At 37.4% G+C, this 23350-nt stretch overlaps 1 long non-coding RNA gene across 1 annotated transcript in view; it reads right to left on the bottom strand.

Moving 5' to 3' along the window:
* The window catches only part of LOC130022943 (uncharacterized), a 255517-nt gene that overhangs the window by 72054 nt on the left and 160113 nt on the right, over positions 1–23350 (bottom strand). The window contains exon 2 of the long non-coding RNA XR_008792338.1: positions 21800–21903. This is a non-coding gene — a long non-coding RNA (uncharacterized LOC130022943). The remainder of the gene's footprint in view (positions 1–21799; positions 21904–23350) is intronic.

Below are 23350 nucleotides of genomic sequence, written 5' to 3'. Positions count from 1 at the left end.
CCTATAAAAGCCACCATGAACAAAGGAAGGGAAGGGAGCGCATATGTTGCCCAAACTCATGTGCTGCTTGCACCCACATGGCCGAGTACATGTGGGACCTGAGCACATGTGTCACCCTCATCTCCCCTCTTGAGATGTGTACTTTCATGTCTAATGCTGGGATGTGTATAGAGGCTCTCTCCGCCCTTAGAGAAGCCTGGATTCTCTCTAGAGCTTGTTACTCTCCACTCTCTCCCACTTTTTCTTCCTTTTCCCCTTCAAAACCTCCAAATAAAATCTGTTTTAGTTCACTGCTTATCTACTCCTGAAATTCTTTTCTGTGAGGCAAGACAAGAACTTAGTAACTCTGGGTCCTGAGTGGCAGAGGCAGATGGGGAAAAAAGTAACTGTCTTTCTCCTCCCTGCTTCACATAAACCACCCATGGGTCCACCAACATCATTATAAACCCTAGTACTAATATCCTGAGGAAATTATCTTATTTATAAAGGGAGACAGAACATGTAAAATTAAGTTGAGAATCTGAGATGAGAAGTTTACCCTGAATTATCCAGATATACTCTATGTGTTTTACATATAAGAAGACAAAGGGAAATTTCATCCATACAGAAGAGATGATGGTGTGAAGCAGACAAGCTCCCTAACCCTCACCACCAACAAATTGAATCGGAAATAAAAAACCTTGTGAGCACTCTGGTGATGAGAGCTAAAAATACTGAAATGTTTCCCTAACGCTTTGCTTCCCTCAGAAGCCTAAAACAATGGCAAGCCAAAATAGAAAACTTTGTTTGGATTTTTTCTTTCCTATAAAATCCATTTCTTTTTTTTTTAAATTTTTATTAATGAAACACCATGGGGTACAGTCGTAGACTTACCAACTTTCATGCTTGGATTTCAGTTATACAATGATCGAGTACTCATCCCTCCACCAGTGGCCATTCTCCATCACCAATGATCCCAGTAACCCTCCCCACCACCCCCATACCCCCACCCCGCCTCTGTGGCAGGGCATTCCCTTTTGCTCTCTCTTTCCTTTAGGGTGTGTGGTTTGCAATTTCTTTTTTTTTCTTTTTGGGTCACACCCGGCAATGCACAGGGGCTCTGCACTAAGGAATTACTCCTGGTGGTGCTCAGGGGACCATATGGGATGCAGGGATCAAACCCGGGTCAGCCGCATGCAAGGCAAATGCCCTCCCCGCTGTGCTATCGCTCCAGTCCTGCAATTTCTTTTAACCAGAAAGATGAAGTGAATCTTAAGCACCTGAGTACCTCCATTATATGACTAAATAAATAATGCTTATTTGGTACCAGCTTTCATGTCTCTGGATTTACTGGCTCCTCCTGTGGCTGTTGAATTAGAATTTCATGATTCAGTGAAGATCAAGACAGAAAAATATTACTGAGCCCACAAGTCAAGGAATGATGTATGCAACCAGAATTGAAAAGAGTTAAAAAACAAATTTGCCCCTAGAGGCTCTGTGAGAGTATGGCTCTGTTAATATCTTGATTTTGGACATCTGTCTTTACAACTGTTACAGAAAACATTCCTGAGGCTAAAATCACTAAATCTGGCAATTTTTCACTGTAAAAATGGGGCTGAGAGGTAGTATAGCAGGTAGGGCACTCGCCTTGCACATGGCTGACTGGGTTTGATCCCCAGAACCCCATAAGGTCCCTGGCCATTCCAGGAGTGATCTCTGAGTGCAGAACCTGAAGTATAGCCTGAATATCACTGGGTATGGCTCCAAAACAAACAAACAAACAAACAAACAAAAACAGAAAAAAAACAGTGACAATAAAAAAGAGTAAAAATGGGTTTGCTTCCTCCCACCCCAACTCAACTGAAATTTAGAATCAAGAAGAACCTTATAAGAGCAGGACTCTTTATAAAGCATTTTGAAATATTTTTGCCTAGCTGTCTCTCCTTAATATTACTGGAGTAAAACAAAGACAAAAACTCCAATGGAAAAGGGATTTTGTTACTTAAAAATATAGTTCAGTGGTTACCCACTTAAAAGAAAGCATATTTTGAAAGTAGACTATAGACCGCACATGATTGCCACCCAATGACTCTTTTGCAAACCACAGCACCCAAAAGGAGAGAGAGAACAAAAGGGAGTGCCCTGTCACAGAGGCAGGGTGGGATGTGGGGATGGGAGGGTGGATACTGGGATTGGTGGGGGTGGAGAATGGGCACTGGTGGAGGGATGGGTACTTGACCATTGTATAACTGAAACCCAAGCACAAAAATTTGTAAGTCTACAACTGTACCTCATGGTGTTTTCACTAATAAAAATTTGAAAAAAAAATAAAAGAAAGCATATTTGATTCTACTGTCAACTCAGAATAGGAAACAGAACAACAGAACAGTTGTAAATACATCAGTCATTTTGTGTATGTGGTGCTGAAAGTCAATGCCAAAGTCTCACATATGCAATGAAGGTACGTACCACTGAGTTATGACTTGGTACAGATAATATTTGAAATAGAATAAAGAACTTCCTCATAACACTAAGGGAGATGAAAAAATATTTTTCTTCTCTTTTTATTTTTTGCTATGACAGGAAAGTACATTTAAAATATGCTTTCTTAGCAAATTTCTAGTATATCATAGTCATTATGTTATATATTACATGTGCAGAATGCATTCATCACATGACTGTACTGTTTCACCAACATCTCCCTATTTTCCTGTCCAGGTTTCTCTTTGGAACTTTAAAAGCAATGGAACTTTATTTAAGGAATTTTATATGCAATTGCATTTAAATCTCTTAAAATTACTTTTAAATTCTTTTGCTTTGGGGCCACATCTGCTGGTAACCAGGGTTTGTTTCTCCTGGTTCTTTGCTCAGGGATTACAATTTGTGGTGCTCAGGGACTATATGGGATGCCACGGATCAAACCAGGGCTGCAACTGTGCAAGTAAATGCCCTATCTACTGAACTAATGCTCTGGCCACGAAGTCTGAATTTTTAAAGCCAATTTTACCTAGATAACTGGTTGCACTGAAATGTTTTAGAGACTTTCTCAATAAATTTTTATATTGTGTGACATAGATACATTTTCTTTCCTTTATTTTTTAACTTCTTTGGAGTCTAAGTGCTACTATATAATTTATAAATATGACAACTTATAAATATATGCTCGAGTAAATATATGTATACATGCTACAACATTATATTGCACGATTCTTTACTTAAGATACTTATAAATATTTACTTATATTAGGTTGATGGATTATTTTCTCAATGTTCAGTTAAAGTCATTATTCTGCAAAATTAATTATAAGGAGACATTCAGTACAATATATATTTTATGAATGACATAAGCTGAAACTTGCTTCTTATTATCTTCATTCTATTTAAAATACCCATTGTAAAGTGATTTCTAACTCAATATCTTATTAAAGTGTCCCTGAAATGCCTAAGAACTGCACTTCTAAAATCTTTACTGGCTATTAATTTTTTACCAAAAAAAAGAAGTCTGTTACAGGAAAGTCAGTGTGCTTTTCCAACCATTTCCTGTCCTTGTTCCAGTGCTCATGAAAAAGAGGAAAGCTTTAGATAAACCAGCTGCTGGATTTCCTAGAATAACAAATTACTCCAACACTTCTATTTGATGTGATCCTGCCACACTTTATTTTCCAGCAGGATTTCCTCATTTTTCACAACTATTTGTTTCCACTCTAAATTAGCTTCCTACAAATAGCCTCTTGTCAAATGTGTACTTAGTTATCTGAACAGCTACCATAAATAGACTACCAGTTCATCATTATAGCCAATCTCTTTAATTATAAAGCCACAAAATACACAATTTTCGTTGAATTTTTTTCCTGTCTTGAAATATATCATGGCATAATCTAAAAAATCAAAATTCTATTAATCCATTTAAAATTGTTCAGAATAATTGCATTATATTTTTAAATACTTTACATTAAAATCAATGGTAATTTTACACATTGGTAAAAAGGTATAAAATTAAAATCGCTATTTTTAAACTAATCTAGTCTTCCATCTCCTATCATCTCTTGTTTTGCCAAATATTTATTTTCATGACAATCTGGAGTGCACTGAATTTTTTTTAAAATTCAGTGTTATCCTAGCTGACCTCATTTTTCTTTTTAAAAATAATTCACTTCTGTGATTATCTAACTTTTCTTAAGAACTAACATTAATAAATTTGAATATATGAACTGAGAAAGAGAATTTGCATTTGGAGGTATTACTTCATACTCTCTTTTCTAATCCATACCAGCCACAGAATAAACAAAATATACTTCCTGAGAAGGTAAGCAATCTCTGAAAGTTGTAAGAATTTCTAGAAGGTAATATTAATGCCATTCATTCAAATTATAATGCTGCATTTATATTAACACATACATTAAAGGTTTGTTGAAAATTATGACAGCAATTTATTGCTTTTCTTACATAAATGATGAGTTTCAGTCTCTCCAATTCCCCTACTTGTGAATCTTGTACATAATAAAACAAATATTTATATATGTGGGGATCTTATTTCTTTCTAAAATGCTCAGAACAGAGTATTAATTTGCAGAACCAACACTAAAGTCAATCATTAGGTCTCAGAAAGTTCACATGATAGACATGACCTTTTATTTTTATGACTCTACATTAACAAATCTGAATTCATACCAGTCACACAAAAGTACAGATTTTAGTTCTATAACTAATTAGGTTTATGAACATAATCTCTAAGAATCAATCTCTTCATCTAAAAAATATAGAAGACTTTTAATTTTGTAGGGTTGTGATGAGGATCAAGTGACTGAAATGTTAAAACTTAAATAAAAGACAAATAATCAGTATGGTTCCTAACAGAATTGGAGTATGTGTCCAATTCCTTTATCGTAAACTCCCAGAAATCAATACACATATGTGAACTACACAAACTGGGTGAAAAGTGACTGTGACTTCTCATTGGAAAGATTTAGAAACCTTGTATTAGTGTACACTTATATGAAAGTTTATATATATAAACTTTATATGTATATGGGGTAGAGGGATAGGAAACTGATATTTTTGGGACACTGATACAATATATTAAAAAGCAAAAATAAATATTTTTGACAGGAATATACTACTTATACAATTTATTCGGTAGAGCCTGGCAAGCTACTGGTGACGTATTCTATATGCCAAAAACAGTAACAATAACGGGTCCCATTCCCCTGACCCTGAAAGAGCCTCCAATACAGCAGTGTTGGAAAAGATGAGTAAGGAGAGGCTGCTAAAATCTCAGGGCTGGGACAAATGGAGACATTACTGGCGCCACCTCGAGTAAATAGATGAACAATGGGTTGACAGTGATACAGTGATACAATTTATGGTAGTAAATATTCAGAGATTTGCTCATTCATTTAGTAAATTTTAGTATCCTCCAGACAGAAAGCACTACTCTTGGTTAAGTACATAGACCTGGGAGAGAACAAAGTCAAGCCTTTTCTCTGTCCCACTGATCTTAAATTCTGAGGAAGTCATACATATTTTTTAAAAACACACACATTTAAGAATATACAGAAAGGAAACAAAATAAGATGTCTACTTGAGAGTGACTGGGAAACTAATTTCATTCTCAGTAGATAGGAAGTCAGTCACTGAGAGAAGTGGAGTTTGCACAAATCCTGAAAGAAAAAGAAGGAACAGCTGCCTTGTGAGAAGAACAACCAAAGGGCTAAAAGAAGTCAGCTTATTAGATAAAGAGAAAAATAAGGATGCTAGGGCAAATAAGGACAGGCACGGTCATAGAATATCCTAACAGTGACTACAAAATGTCTGGTTTTAATGAAGTATTCTAAAAGCCCCTGCAAGATTATAAGCAAGGGAGTGATATTACAGGCACAAGAGTGATGGTTGGGGTGAAAACTGCAGGTTGGGGGTCAAAACTTAAAAGCAGTCAAGGCAAATCCAGATGAGGACAGAATCAGGGTATTTTCTGAAGGTTGAAAATGGAAGTAGGAAATAACGAAAGGAGGAAAATCCTCAGTTTTCAGCTGGATCTCTAAGGAAAGGAGTGAAGCTAGAAAAGGCGACCAGACAGATGGGGGAAAGCACGTTTGGAACGAGAGAGGAACAATCCACGTTTGTTTTTTGTGCATGTTAACTTAGGAATACATTTGATAGAGAATGAGAATCTGTCTTTGTTGTGTGAAGTCTGATCTGTGGAAAAGAGATTAAGACTGAATTTGTCTTCTGGACATAGAGTAAAACAACTATACACAAGGATGAATTTTCAAAAATGTTGCAGTGTATAATGAGAGAAAACAAAGGACATTGTGACTAATATGAAACAAACAAATCTTGCTGCATCCAAATAATTTAATGATGTACTGGCTTAAATTTCTTTATAAATGATAGCTAGAGGAATAGAAAAGTAAAAAACAGGAATGTTTTGCTATACTATTAAGAAGAAAAGTATAAGTAAAAGATCCCACATTTGTATAAATATAAACTTATGAGGTCAAGAAAGAAAAGAATTGAAGAGGTGCTTTTTTTCAGTATTAATAATGGAGATGTTTTATATTACTCTCTCTTCTGTATTTTCAAGTTTAAAGAGAAATAGAAAAATTAACAGTCATTAACAATCAATATTAAAAAATGAGTTAGCCTATGATTTACAATAAAAGAACTAAAGGTACTCAAGAGAAATTTAATAAAACTATTTTATTTGGTAACACTATCTGAGTAGTTGAGTTGCTAAGAAATAAAATATTGATACATTTTAAAATTTATTTGCACATATGATGTCACTGTTCAATATTATTTAGCCATAAAAATTTGTCAGTATGATTTTTCATATTCTTTAGACACATAAATTATAACCATAAAATAACTCAGCATGATTTTTTCAGGTCCTTTAGATACATAAATTTTTGACCCAAGAAATTTTGCATGCAGAATGCTTTACTTCATTATTTGCAATTTCAATTATTAATAAGTGGTATATAATTAGTCTATCCATCACTCTTAAATTTACTTGTAAAAAGATATTATGACATTTATTACTATTTACTTCAAAATACAAAATAAGTGGACAGATTATAAAATTATTTGCTTTCTTTTGAGGATTGATATGGATGGCACACTGAAAAATGTTCAATTTATAAAAATGGATCTGCAGAGAGAAAGAAGTGTGAATAAGGTATAAGAGTAGATGATTATCTTGTGCTTTACTTACAAAGTTAAACCAGGTATAGTGCTCTCCTAACATTCTTCCTAACTTTTCCTGAAATCTTATGAAGGAAATTTTATATTTTAAAAAAATCATCCCCTTGCAACTTGATGTTAAAATTTAATGAGCTCTCTGTTAGTTTGGGCATTCAGTTGGATAATCTGAATTATAATAAAACAATTAAGGGAAATATGTCATATAATGGTAAGAGAGTCAAGGTTAAATTATACCCCAAATTTAGTTTTATATGGAAATGTTTAATGAGTTTCAATTCCACATTAGAACATTGTGATTGGAAATCCACTATAGGAATTCTCGCTCTTACAACACAAAATGGTGACTGTGTAAAAAATTCATAACCTATAGCCAGAACACCAACCGGTTGTCAATAGAATGTAAATAACAAAAATAACTTTTTTTGCTTACATGACATTTTCACAGACAATCAAATTCAGACTTAGAGAAAGAAGTCAAATAAAAAACGGTGAGAATAAATGTTTTGTCTATTACTTGTTTTATACTTATTGTGAGTTCAGCAAGAATATATTATCAGTGGAAATTAGAATAAGAAAGGGCATGACAGCAGAGGAGAAATGATAAATACTCATATTTTAGAGACCAACAGTGATATATTTATTGAGCATCCTTCAATGGCAAATCTTGTAAAAGGTTTATGTAAAGTCAAACAGAAGTGGAAAGAAATAAAAGAAGAAGCCTAGAGTCCAATTAGGGTTGGAAAATGAACAAAGCTAGCCAGGCATTTTATTTACAGTAGTACATAAGTGATGGCAGGATGGCTTACCAGTGACTAAGAATTTTGCCTCATGGGGCAAAATTTTAAATTTTGTAATTTTCTAGGCATAATAGAAAATAAACACATTCTAAGCAAAGAGGAGAAGTTGGGCTAATTCAGTGATTCTGCAGCTCAAATAATGTTTTAGTAGTTCAGAATGTCGATCTTAGTTCATTTATTAGGCATCTTTGGGAATGTGGATGTTTATGTTTGAAAATGTAGTAATAAAGTTAAGATTAGGACTTTTACTCATTAAAACGTGCCTGGATTTTCATCTCAAACCAAGGGAAAACAGTAATGGGAGATATTTACTCAATCTGTACTCAGATATGAACATCAGAAAAAATTCCAATAATATGGAAAGTAAGATACAATTTAAATGTTTGCTGCAGTATTGTAGGAAAAAAAAAACAGAGCCAAAATAGTCACGTTAAAGTAGAGATTTTATAACATAATAGGGGAATTAATCACCTGCTTAGTTGCTTATTTTGATTAAGGAAAGAAAACTTAGAAAATCAGTCCAAAATAATTTTTAATGAGAAACTGGTTGATGCTGATTATCAGCAGTAAAAACAAAATTTAGGTAAAGAGAAATAGTATAGAATATAAAACATAACTTGACATCTAGGCTTATACAGTCATAATTCATTTTTGAAAATCATTACCTCATAATATAACAATAGATACTAAATGAGCACTTTGTTCAATATCTTCATATGAAGAAGGAAATACTGAGATAAGTGAGGAGTCTAAATTGACAGAAAAGAGTAAATGATGTGAATAATTTGAAAAACTGCATTAAATTATAGTGAACATATTAAGAATATAAGGTGACAAGGACTTTAAAGAGTATAGGAGTTTTAGGTGTTTTTCTTACATACTGCCAATCCCTGACGCTGTTTATGGTTTTCCAATTATTTGTAGGAGAGATTCTAAATGCAGAGCTAGGAGCTGGAGAGATAGCGGTAGGGCGTTTGCCTTGAGGGCAGCCAGGCAGCCAAGCTGGGTTCGATTCCTCCGCCTCTCTCAGATTGCCCAACAAGCTACCGAATCTCTTGTCTGTGCAATAAAGCCTGGGAAGCTCCCCATGACATATTCAATATGCCAGACACAGTAACAACAAGTTTCAAAATGGAGACGTTACTGGGCCTGCTCGAGCAAATCCATGAACAATGGGAGGACAGTGTTTATTTTGTTTTGTTTTTTGTAGGAGAGATTCTGAATGCAGAGCTAGGAGAACCATCTCCTCCTTCCTTCTCCGTCGCCACCCCCAGCACACACACACACTTGTTGGATATAAAATATGTTTACCATGTGATCGAACACACATATCTACATTAAATTCAAGTAAAACAAAGGTCTTAAAATTTTTGATATACTTGAGTTTTAAAATTAATTGCACTGTAGCAATGTCCTCACATTGTTCATCGATTTGCTTGAGCAGGCACCAGTAACATCTCCATTATGAGACTTGTTGTTATTGTTTTTGGCATATTTACAAAATAGAAATGGGGGCCAGGGGCTGGAATGATAGTACAGCGGGTAGGGTGTATGACTTGCATGTGGCTAATGCGGGTTCAATCCAGGCATCCCACATGGATCCCCGCATTGCCAGAGGTAATTCCTGAATACAGAGCCAGGAGCAACCCCTGAGCATTGGTGTGATCCAAAAATAAGCAAAAAAAAAAAACCCTCCAATAAACAAAAACAGGGGCTAAAAGATAAAAAGATACTATCTTGCATGGGGCTTATTCCATTTGATCCTGGCAACCACCTATCCTCCAAGGACTGTCATATGTGACCCTAAAGTGCAAATAAATAATATTAAATGCTGATGTAAATTATAAAATTAATTTTATGACTGACCATAAGCATCCTTGCAGTTACATTAACAACAAAGATAAAACAATTTTGTTCTAAAACAGAAGTTTTGGGTGTCAGGAGCAACCTGATGAGATTGTCTTTGTCATTAGCAAGTGAAAGAGAATCTGAACAAAGGAAAAGTTATCTCTCTACTGAAAGGCTTGTCTTTGTTGTTGTTTTTGGTTTTGAGGCTCAAATTCCCTGGTGCTTAGGGGCTACCCCAAAATCTGTTTTGGGGCTCACACCTAGAAGTTTAGGGGATAATGCAATGCTAGGATAGAACCCAGGCCTCCTGTGTGTAAAGCATGCACTCAATTCTGTGTTACCTTTCCAATCTTTGAGTTTAAATAGTTTTCATTACTGTATATAGTCTTGCCAGGGTCTCTTAGCCCAAAGCCTGAAGGAAAGAATGAGATTAAAAAGTTCATAAACCAGTTACTTTGGCAAACTAAAACATGACTTTATTAGTATAGCCTAAGCTTGTAATTGAGCTCTCAAAGAAAGCAATAAGTATGGTCATTCAATACAACTAATGTTTATTTGCTTCCTTCCATGTGATTTTATATGCTTTCTATTAATTTCTGACAAAAATGATAACAAAACTGAAACAAACAAAAACTTGGTATTCCTGAAGTATGACTTCTTTTTTTGCCTTTCTCTTTTGTAACTTATAGCATGTGTCTTCTCATTGATGAAGCTGCAAATATATCCCTAGTTTATACTATTACTATAATCTGCTACGTATAATTTAAATAGACACAATATTAGTTTAATTAGATACTAAGTGCATTTTAATTATTCTCTTATTAGAATGCTACACTTTTGTTAGTTATTAATGCTTAAAGTCGGGAATAAATGGCAATTGCTTTGTCAGCAATTATTGCTTCTGCGTAAATATCTTTATTTTTACTCCCTATATATGGACTAGTGGGAAAAGACTAAATTTGCTTTGAGGAGCTATTTATGCTCTTTCTTCTCAGCAGTGTTTTGCCTACTGTCAGAAATATTGTTACATTCTTTAACTGTATTCTTCTTAATTTGGTATTTTCTTCAAAGCTAAATTAAAAAGTAACCAGAAAAGACCACAAGATCTTTTGTGGCATATTTGAAATTCAAGCATTAATTGATATCAATGACACAAAATGATCATTTATGTTGAATGATCCTGAGTTGGCAAAGTCACAGACATCATATTTATCTGCTAAATTCAATAAAGAAGTTATTTTACTGCATTCAAATACTACTGAAAAGACTAACTCACTTTCAGATTAGAAAACTAGCTAAGCATGTGCATGGTTGGCTATCTGATATTTTAATTTCTGAATTGTTCTTTCTGTAATATGCTAGAGTGCACACTCAATATCACATTTAAAGCTAAGTAATATATATGAATCAATGAATCAAGTTCTAAAACCAAGCATGTAAGAATAGCTAATTCTAGCCCAATATGTCCATGTTACACCATTAAAATTTTGATCAAAGTATAAAAAAAAGAACTGATTAAAATTAATAAATAAAATTGAAAACATAGAAATGATATAAAAAATACAACAGATGCCTTAGGGAAAAATTTACATCCAGAAATAATCAAAATATGAACTTTGATAAGAATGTCAAACTTTCTAGAAAAAAACTTGCATAGAGAAAATTCAACATATTTATATTTGCTATAAAAATTGGCTGTTTGGGGCCACAGCAATAGTTCAGCAGGTAGGGCACTCACCTTGCATGAAGCCAACTGGGTTATGCTCCCTGGCACCCTAGTGGTCCCCTAGGCCTGCCAAGAATGTTCACTGAGTGCAGAGACAGGTAGTAAGTCCTGAGTACCACTGGGGGAGGTCTTTCCCCAAATGAGTTGTTTTTATTTGAAATTAAAGTTATAATTATTTGTATGTGCATGTAGTTAGTTATAAATCACTCCACATGGGCATATAAATATACGCACAAATAGTTACACAAACATACATATATCTTATCTTTCTATATCTCACATTGCTTTGTTACAAGTAAAAGATAAATTCCATGACGGACAGGGACTTAGATTATTACTCAGAACCTTTGGCCCTATTTCATTGAATGGGCTCCATAAATAGTTGTTGGATGAGCAATGGAATATTCAATTTCTCTACTTTCAGACATTAAACATTTAATATCAAAACTTGATTTTTTTCAGGTAATTTAATCTCAAATTTCAAATAACTTCAAAGCACTGTAATTACATTCTTTATTGAAATGCAAATGTTGGAAACATTGCTTCTTCAATAATAACTGCTTCCTAGGCACTGTAAGCACATTTTGTGTTCCTTGTTTAGGTAAATAGAACATCGTACATTTGAGGACTGGCAAAACACTGGTAACATAAATTCCTGAGAAGAACTGAAATAAACAACAGAAATAAAACAAAGAACTAAACAATAATAAATTATCAAGAACCATTGGTCTGGATTATAAAAGTTAAATTACCAAGCAGAACGAGAGAATAGAGAATAAGAGGTGGACTAGAAATAAATTAAGAATATTGGTGGAAGAGGTGGGAACAATGATACAAGTAGAGCATTTATCTTGCATGTGGCCAACCCAGGTTCAATATATAGCACCCATATGTTCCCAAAGTCTGCCAGAAGTTATCCCTGAGCACAGAAGCAGGAATAAACCCTGAGTACTGCCCTCCCCGAAAATATTGGTGGAAGGTATTTGACACTATATTAGGTATGATGAGACCAGTTGTAGTTACTGGTTTTGGCATATCGAATACACAGCGGATAGCTTGCCAGGCTCTTCCGTGCCTGGGACGCTGTCTCATTTGCCAAGGTGTCGAAAATCAGATGGGCTGGTCACGTAATGAGATTTAAAGACGACCGTTGGACTAGAGCTGTTACTGATTGGATTCCACGGGATGTCAAGAGACCGCGTGGCCGCCCACCTACCAGATGGTCAGACTTCTTCCTGAAGATCATGAACGATCGGTTTGAGGCCCTTCATGTTCCCGGAGCGAACAGATGCCATTGGGCTACACTAGCACGCGACAGGGACAAATGGAGACGTTACTGGCGCCCGCTCGAGCAAATCGACGACTAACGGGAAGTTAAGTGATTAAGTGATTAGGTATGATGGTTATATATCAAAAACATAAACATATTTATTGTAAATATATTACCCTGACTACATTTTTAAAAAAAAATCATGCCATATTAAAAGTATTGTAGAAACTGTGTAAAACATGTAACATCAATAAAAGTTTTCATTTGTTTGTCTGTCTGTTTGTTTCTGGGTCACACCATTTATACTTAGGGCTTACTGCTGGCTCTGACAAGCAAATCAGATATCTCACTTCCTGTACTATTCCTCTCGTTCCCTCAAGAAATGTTTTATATAAATACAATTGAGAAAAGTCACCTTTTATCATTTAACTCAACTGACATATTTATAAAAATAATAACAAGCTGATAGTCATATGAAGGCATTTCAGGGTTTTGTGATGTGCCTAAGTTGTAGAGCACCTGATTCTCAAGCCACTGAGAATCGAATCTTTGCATTTCTTAGCCCCAATGGTTGAGTGTATCTGCACCACAAAAACACAATCTCTGGCATACTATAACCCAGCATCTATGAGCAGTGTGATAATGAGTGTGATCCCTGACAGCACAATATAGACAAGAACAAAGAGAAGGTCACAATAAAAGAAACCTTGATTCAGAAAGTGTGATCATGTTCACTTCGGTCTAATTTTGTTCCAATCATAAATAGCAACTAGTTTTTTAAAAGCAAGACACTGGAAGTATGAACGTAGGTAAGCCAAGGACTGTACTCAAGAAGCCAAGATTTTAAAAGGATGATGGATGCTGCTACAGATTGCATGTCCGTGTATTCCTAAAAAGGTATGTTTAATGCAAAATTCTCATTTGATAGTAATTGTAGGCCAGGCCTAAGGGAAGTGATTAACTTGCAGGTGAGTGTTTTCGTTAATGGAATTTAATTTAGAGTCTTTATAAAAGAAACCTGAGAAATTCCTTTTCTCCTAAGAACATAAGAGAGGCAAAAAGAAAGCCTGGCAAAAAAAGCAGTCAACCATACACCAAATGCATCATTGTCTGTGGTTTGCAGTCCCCATAACTGTGAGAAATAAATTTTAGTTGTATATAAGCTACTCGGACAGTGATGTTTTGTTATAGCTGCCGGGATGAACTATGACAGAAATATAAACCAATTATTACAAAGAAGTAAATGTGGTCGAGGCCACGTTATAGAATACAAAAGTGAAGAAAAAGGAGAGAACAGTTAAGTTTAAGAATGTTTTCATACATTCAGCCGAAGAGAAGAACAACATGGAGGGCGGGATCCACAGATCCCGAAGGAAAAAAAAAAACAGTTTCCAAAAAGAGCCGAGATCATCGGGAAGTCCGAGATGGGGTAGGTACCGCATCCGCCTCCCCCAGATGGAACCCCGGTGACCAGAAACCTCTACAAGCACAGCTGTAGTACGCAGGACCTAGGACTTTTCCTCAAAACCGCGCGGCCACTTATGCGGCCGCGCGACATCTCTCTATATACAAAGTGGTCCATGGGAAGTAAACCACCTAACGTTTCTCTCTGAAAATCATAGTTAAGCTTTGAGCACGGCCACAGCCCCAGAAACACAAGGACTTAATGCATAACCCAGCAGCTTGGAGCAGAAAAGTGAACGGGCTATGTGTTAACCCAGCCATCAAGTCTGCCAGAGGGGAAAGGGTGTTGGTCCCTTCCGCCCTCCTCCCTCTGGAAAGAAAGGTGGCGGCCACATGGGAGCCTTGTGGACAGCAGGTATGAGCCGGGGGAGTGGGGGCAACTAAAACCTCATGGGAAGGGGGGCGTTCCGGTCCGTCCTTCACGCCCTACCGAGGCCACCAGTTGCCCCCCACGAGCGGCTCTCCAGCACGGCCACAGCCCCAGAAGCACGAGGACTTAATGCAGAACCCAACAGCTTGGAGCAGAAAAGTGAAAGGACTATGCGTTAATCCAGGCCATCATGTCTGCCAGAGGGGAAAGGGTGTTGGTCCCTTCCGCCCTCCTCCCTCTGGAAAGAAAGGTGGCGGCCACATGGGAGCCTTGTGGACAGCAGGTATGAGCCGGGGGTCTGGGGGCGACTAAAACCTTATGGGAAGGGGGGCATTCCGGTCCGTCCTTCACACCCTACCGAGGCCACCAGTTGCCCCCCACGAGCGGCTCTCCAGCACGGCCACAGCCCCAGAAACACAAGGATTTAATGCAGAACCCAACAGCTTGGAGCAGAAAAGTGAACGGACTATGCGTTAATCCAGGCCATCATATCTGCTGGAGGGGAAAGGGTGTTGCCCCAATCGCCCTCTCCTCTCTGGAAAGAAAGATGGCGGCCACATGGGAGCCTTGTGGACAGCAGGCATGAGCCGGGAGAGCGGGGGCGACTAAAACCTCATGGGAAGGGGGGCGTTCCGGTTCGTCCTTCACGCCCTACCGAGGTCACCAATTTCCCCCCACGAGCGGCTCTCCAGCACGGCCACAGCCCCAGAAGCACAAGGACTTAATGCAGAACCCAGCAGCTTGGAGCAGAAAAGTGAAAGAACTATGCGTTAATCCAGGCCATCAAGTCTGCCAGAGGGGAAAGGGTGTTGCCCCATTCGCCCTCTCTTCTCTGGAAAGAAGGATGGCGGCCGCATGGGAGCCTTGTGGACAGCAGGTATGAGCCGGGGGTGTGGGGGCGACTAAAACCTCATGGGAAGGGGGGCGTTCCGGTCCATCCTTCACGCCCTACCGAGGTCACCAGTTGCCCCCCACGAGCAGCTCTCCAGCACGGCCACAGCCCCAGAAGCACAAGGACTTAATGCAGAACCCAGCAGCTTGGAGCAGAAAAGTGAAAGGACTATGCGTTAATCCAGGCCATCATGTCTGCCAGAGGGGAAAGGGTGTTGGTCCCTTCCACCCTCCTCCCTCTGGAAAGAAAGGTGGCGGCCACATGGGAGCCTTGTGGACAGCAGGTATGAGCCGGGGGAGTGGGGGCGACTAAAACCTCATGGGAAGGGGGCGTTTCGGTCCACCCTTCACGCCCTACCGAGGCCACGAGCGGCTCTCCAGCACGGCCACAACTCCAGAGCACAGAAACCAATTTCTTAACTATCTGACTTTCAGTATAAATACTTCCAGGGTCAATAGGTAAAATAGCAGAAATCCAAAACCAACATTTAATTCTTGAACCCAGCTGTAGAAAGCAAATCACTTCACAATGCTTTTTCAGCATGTCTGATTTGGGGGGGTAAACTCTAAATAATAGTGGCGAATCTTTTATTGAAACAATGAATCTAATCAAAGCAGATAGAGTGTTAACTAGAATTCATCTGCCCCACAGGGACTGGGAGGGGTGGGGGGTGGGGTTTTATTGGGGTTCTTCATGGTAAAAAAAAAGTATTGGTAAAGGGAAATGTGTTTGATATTTGCATGACTGAGACCTAAACCTGAAAGCTTTGTAACCTTTCCCACGGTGATTCAATAAATAAATTTAAAAAAAAAAAGAAGAAGAAAAAAAAAGAATGTTTTCATAGCATGTAAAATAAGTTTTAAGGAAGAATTGGAGTTTATGTGAACGGTATAGGTTACAGGTATCATGTTCAATTTCTGGTAGTGCCGGGCAGTTTGAGGTGTGACTTGGTCAGCAAAAAAGGCTTAGGAGAGTCACAGCAGACAAACATGGAAGGCTACATAAAATTTTCTAGAACATTCACAGATCATCTGAGTCTGCTTTTTCGTGAATATTTACCTCTCAGCAATACCTTCCACTCATTCACAACTGTTTCCATGTCTGTTCCTATCACCATGATAATATCCTTTTCAAAGCTGGGGCTGGTCCAAGTCTTAAGAGCCTGTCCTCCAAGGGTGGCTTATTCTAAAAGTTCTATTGATTAACATTTCCTTGATCTTCTGACTCCGAACTATAGAAGACTACCCATAAGAATACCCCATGTCTATTCCAAATTCTAGTACTGAACAAAACGCCAATATTTCTTTTTAGAGATATTATTTTATTAAGCTCTAGATTGGTTTCTTATTAAATAGACTCCTCTAGAAGGAAACTTTCAGAGCCACAAAGAGTTGGGGTTAGATATTGACATCATACCTGGCTATGTTCAGGGTTATTTCTTGATTTGAGCTCAGGGTCATTCCTGGTGGTGCTTGGGTTTTATGTGCCATGGATTGAACTGAGGTCAGCTATGTGCAAGGCTAGCCACCTTACTATCTCTTTGAGTACTTTCTAGTCCAAGAGCCATTAATAACTTTTAAGATAAATGTCACAAATATATAGTGGTCAGAAAAATAAGGGTATAGAGTATCCAGATGAACGTTAGATGGCATTTCTACAGCATGACCCATCTTTTCATTCCCATTATTGTATCTTAAATACTGAAAGTGTGAATGCTGGCCAGGCTGAAGGACTGAATGTATAGACTAATGCAAGAGGATCTTAACAAGCACGACGGTCATTTTTTTGCAAGCCCACCAAACTTCAAACAAGTGGTTACCGAGGAATAAACCCATGACAGATGCATTTGGGATCTTGACCTGAGATTACACTACCCAAGGTTTTATATTCAGACGCTTCTTTCGTACCAAGTTTCTTCTAAAACAGAATAAAAGGGACCATTGAAAATGGAATTTAGTGATATTATGACCTGAAACGTCCAACAAGTCAGATTAAACTTACGTGCTAAAGTATTCCTGGCTACTCCTGAGAAGGATAAACTGAGATAAACTGAACAAATACTGCCATCACTTTAGGTGACTTGCAATTAACACAGGAAGGAATGAAACTTGGGCTTCTATTCGGAGATGCACACAGCAGCCAAGTGACATGGCTCAGATTAGTGCCCCAAATTATTAATAGTCTCCACTTTGGGAGCAAATCATGACTCATTTGAAAAGTGCCATCCATTGTAATCACTGAATTTTATTCAATAAAAATTCAAAATATAATACCTTAAATTTATTAATAATGCAAATAAAGTATATGATCTGATTTCAGACATGATATTGTAAAAGTGAAAGCTTAAGTCTTCTCTGTATTATTATGCCACATATTCTACAATTGTACCTCCTTTCTTCACTTTTCCCTTTTCTTTTCAAAAAACAGAAGAATGAACAGGAAAATAATTGTAACTGTGCTTTTCAAATAAAACAAAGTATAAAACAAAGTCTATATAGATGAGTTAATCAAATCAAATTTAAAAATCTATTAAGCCCATTTTACAAATAAGTCGACTAAGGCACAGAAAATTTGAATAAATTGTCAGCACTGCAAATCTTGAAAATTATGCAATGAGTTAGAAACCCTAGATAAATTGATTCAAGAAACACCATCACTAAGAATTATGCTATGGGACTGGAGTGATAGCACAGTGGGTAGGGCATTTGCCTTGCATGCAGGTGAACCAGGTTCAATTTTCAGCATCCCCTATGGTCCCCTGAATACTTCCAGGAGTAATTCCTGAGGGCAGAGACAGGAGTAACCACTGTGCATCACCAGGTATGATCCAAAAAGGAAAAAAAGAATTATGCTACATTGTCAGCAAGAGCATTTATGTTAATTGACATTGGAGTTTTTGTTTACTTCTATATAAACATCTTCCATAATAAATCATTGATTCTTCAATGACAATTGGACCTAATTTCTGGAAAATAATTAAAGAATTTGCACCCAGTTTCATCATATTGGTTCAGTCACATAACAACTCATTTAAATTTGAATGAAAAGACTTTTTTAATGTTACTAAATTTGTTAAGATTTTCATTTTCAGCCTTAAAACAAATGAGCTTTGTTTTGTTAGCTAAAGTGAATCATCATAAGAAGTATTAAAGAGATTTAAGTGACAAAGAAATTAAATACTGATTGAAATTGGAAACTGATAAGAATTAAACTGATTAATGATTAATATTATTTCTATATTGTTCTCTTTGTATTGTGAAGTTACACTGTAATCTAAACATATCATGTGCATCTTTCTTTTATAAGTGCAAATATCTAAAAACAAAATCCAGTTAATCTGTATAAACTGTTCACTACCTGATACAGAAATATAATTTTATGTTTGGTGAAGAATGGTCTATGTATATGTGTATATGTATGCATGTATAACAAACATTTTTTTTCAATACTTTGTCTAACTATAATTTTATCAAATATAAAATATATACAGCATTACTGTCAAGTATAAAATATATAGCATTACTATCAAGTATGATTTAATTTATATTATTGATTTAATTTATATTATAGACAGCATATGAAATATGAAATATTAGATTCACGATCACGATCACGATCATCCTGTTGTTCGTCAATTGTCTCGAGCAGGCCCCAGTAACGTCTCCTTTGTCCTAGCCCTGAGATTTTAAAGTGCCATATTCAAGGACCTTTCAGGGTTAGGAGAATGAGACCCATCATTGTTACTGGTATTTGGCATATTGGGTACGCCACGGGGAGTTTGCCAGACTCTGCCTTGTGGCCAGCTTACATTTGGTAGCCTGCCAGGTTGTCCAAAGTAAGAAAGAGATAAGATGTAGCGCGGCTGCAAATGCGACTGCGCGATTCCGGGAGCTGGGTTTTATAGTCTCTGGGTCTTGGCCATTGATGGGATTACACGGCGCCGGGGAGAGGGGGGTTCAGTTGATGGGTGTGACCCCAGCCTACTGGAAGATGGAGGATCTGGGTGGAGGATGCTCAACCCCGATCCGAGCAGGCTTGGAGATCTCAGCCCCGGAACACGCATGCCTTTGTTCCTCTGCCGGTACCTTCATGTGTGTGGAGAGTGATCTCCGCATGGTTGTTGATGGTTCTGGAGGTCTTCGGCTGCCGGAGCCCTGGTTGCGGCGGGGAGGGAAACTCAACCCGCTCCCCTCCAAGGGGCCCCAGCGAGGACAGCCAGGCGCGGGGGCAGGAGACTCTGCACTGTTCTCTTCCGGGAGCTGGGTTTTACAGTCTCTGGGTCTTGGCTGTTGATGGGATTACACGGTGCCAGGGGGCTAGTTGGTGGATGTGAGCCCTGCCTACTGGAAGATGGAGGATCTGGGTGGAGGATGCTCAGCCCCAATCCGAGCAGGCTTGGAGATCTAGCCCCGGGACCCGCATGCCTTTGTTCCTCTGCCGGTACCTTCATGCTTGTGGAGAGTGGTCTCAGCATGGATGTGGCTGGTTCTGGAGGTCTTAGGCTGTGAGAGTTCTGCTCGGGGCGGGAAAGGAAACTCAACCCGCCCCCTTCCAAGGAGCCCCAGAGAGGACAGCCAGGTGCGGGGGCAGGAGACTCTGCACTGTTCTCTTCCGGGAGCTGGGTTTTATAGTCTCTGGGTCTTGGCCGTTGATGGGATTACAGGGCCAATATTAGATTATTAGAAATATTAGATTATATTAACCAATTTTAATAGAAAATATGGTCAAGACATTTCACCCATGAGAAATATTAATGATTTTTCTAGAGTTTACTATTAGCAAATAACATCACATAAACCATTTAAATCTTTAAAATAATTACATGAATTGGGTAATGCAAAAATTCTTTCTCCTATTTTTCAGATGAAGATATTGAGACCTAGAGATTTGCCATGCTATTTAATCAATGTTGAAACTGAAGGGTGTTCTCACACTCTATTTCTCATTAAACCATGAGCATCATAGGTAAATTATCATGATACTGATCTAAACATAAATTTACATAATTATACTTGTGATATTTATGTAAGTGTATCAGATATCATGTTGGACAAAGCTACAGTTAAACTGAGTTGTGTCAAAATTGAACCAATAATATTTGAAATCTCTTCAAATAAAGAAGCAAATGTGATAATAAAGAACCAAAGACTACTGAAATTTTCTATTAGTTTTGAATGTTAAGAGAAGAAACATTCTACACTTTTAAATTCTTTTTTTTCTTTACTATTTATTTATTTTGGCAGAGCCTGGCAAGCTACCCGTGACGTCTTCAATATGCCAAACACAGTAAAAAGTCTCACGATGGAGACGTTACTGGGCCCGCTTGAGAAAATCGATGAACAATGGGAGGACCGTGGACCGTGGACCGTGGATTTATTTATTTATATCCTGATTAGTCTCATTAAGTGAATACAAACAGCTACATTGCCTGGGAAGGCAAAGAAAAAATTTTGTTTCTGAATTTTGAGAACAAGATAGAAACTTATTTACTAAATTGAGATTAGATATAAATGAAGAAGATAATACAGTAATTCCCCTCCTAATTATACACCCAACAAAAAGCAAATAGATGCTCAAACAAATATTTGTACATACATGTCATAAAAGCATTACTCACACTAGTCAAAGGCCAAAACCAAACTGAATCTGTCAATAGATGAATGGACAAATGAAACCCACAGATAGATGTGGTTGAGAGGTATACATGTGGATCTTGAGAACATAATGGTATTTGAAATAAGTCAGACTTAAATCAAATATGGTGAAACTCACTTGCATAAAATATCTAAAATAAACAAATTCATGGTGACAGAAGATAGATTTTGTTAGTAGGGGCTGAAGGGAAAAGCAGCAGGGGTGTGGAGAGTTATCACTTAGAGAAGACAGAATTTTTTTGGGGGGGTAATGGAAAACATTTGGACATGTACAAGGTGAAGTTTTCCCAATAAAGAGAATATCATTAATGCCATTAAATTGTACACTTAAGTATAGTTTAAATTATAAATCTTACCTTTTTAAATTCTGCCTAGACTATATGCTACAGATTGACAGATGCATCTGATACATAATAGATGAATCATAGCTTGATATTTCATGTTCCAATCAATTGGTAGAACAACAAAATTAAAATCATAACCATAGTTTATGAGAGCAACAGAATCAAATATATATTTCTCATTTTTTATAAATGTAAACTCTGTTGAAAATCTTAACATTTCCATGTACATGATACTGAAGAGAAAATACCTACTAGTGAAGAGCCTTGGTTGTATGCATCATGATGGGATATAGTTTGACCAATCCACAGTCCACTGAACAATTCCTATGTGGAATATGTGCCATCACTGTTCAGATCTAAAGAGACACATAAAGCAATAATAAAATAAGTTAACAAAGTATCATTTGAACCTGTAGGATTGAGGTTAAAAACGTATATATGTTTGGTATGTATTCAAAAGTAGAGCCTAAATTTTCACACCTCTTTTCTGCACAATATGTAGTACAATTCATGGAAAAAGACTACTCAATAAATATGAGAAAAATATAAATAAATTGCTCTATCACTGAAAAGCTAAAATGTAGTTAGAGTAAGGCAAACATAAAAAGCAAACTCAACATACTCTAAGGTGGACTTTTAAGTCCATTTTGCTAAGCATTATATCATGCCTGCATATGAAATTCCATTTCCTTTTCACCAAGAAAGCTACAGTGTCAGTAGTCTCTTCACTTAAGGCTCAGAGTAGAGCAATTGGCCCAGCTCTAGAGTTTTTATAATGCTTGCTAATTATTATCTACAATATTGGTAATAGCTACCAAGCATCATACAAAGGTGTATCTCATTTGCCCTAAGTCTTCCCTGAAGTTCCCTGGAACACAAGTATGGAATTCTCCCCATCTTTGTATGTTAAGATAGAAAGTGAGGCTGCATTGAGAATAGAGTGCCTGGCACAGAGATATTTTCTAAGTAAATGAATGAGTAAGCAATAATAAAGGGAATCTGCAAATATTTTTTTTCTTTCCTTTTTCGTACAACTGAGCTGCACTTTTTTTTTTATTAGTGAAGCACCATGAGGTACAGTTGTAGATTTACAAATCCTTGTGCCTGAGTTTCGGTCATACAATGATCAAATACCCATCCCTCCACCAGTGCCCATTTCCCCCCACCCCCCCTCCCACCCTGCCTCTGTGGCAGGGCATTCCCCTTTGTTCTCTCTCTCCTTTTGGGTGTTGTGGTCTGCAAAAGAGGCATTGAGTGGCAATCATGTTCAGTCCATAGTCTAATTTCAACATGCATTTCCCCTCCTGGGAGGATCCTCCAAACACCTTTCATTTGGTGTTCTCTTCTCTATCTGAACTGCCCTTTCCCCTAGAATATCCGGCTGGCCTCTAAGTTATGGAGTAATCCTCCTGGTGTTGATCTCAGCTATTCTTAGGTATTGATCTCATATTTTGTTGCTTTATATCCCCCAGATGAATGCAATTTTTCTATGTCTATCCCTCTCTTTCTGACTCATTTCGCTTAGCATGATACTTTCCATATTGTACCACTTGTATGTAAATTTCATGACTTCATCTTTTCTAACAGCTACATAGTACTCCATTGTGTAGATGTACCAGAGTTTCTTTAACCAGTCATCTGTTCTTGGGCACTCTGGTTTCTTCCAGTTTCTGGCTATTGTAAAGAGTGCTGCAATGAACAAACAAGTGCAGATGTCACTTCGACTACACATTTTTGCCTCTCTGGGGTATATTCCCAGGAGTGGTATTGCTGGGTCAAATGGGAGCTCAATTTCTAATTTTT

The sequence above is a fragment of the Sorex fumeus genome, unplaced genomic scaffold (assembly GCF_029834395.1).
Source record: "Sorex fumeus unplaced genomic scaffold, SorFum_2.1 ptg000021l, whole genome shotgun sequence".
NCBI classification, from domain to species: domain Eukaryota; kingdom Metazoa; phylum Chordata; class Mammalia; order Eulipotyphla; family Soricidae; genus Sorex; species Sorex fumeus.
This window is presented reverse-complemented; position numbering and strand designations above follow the sequence as displayed.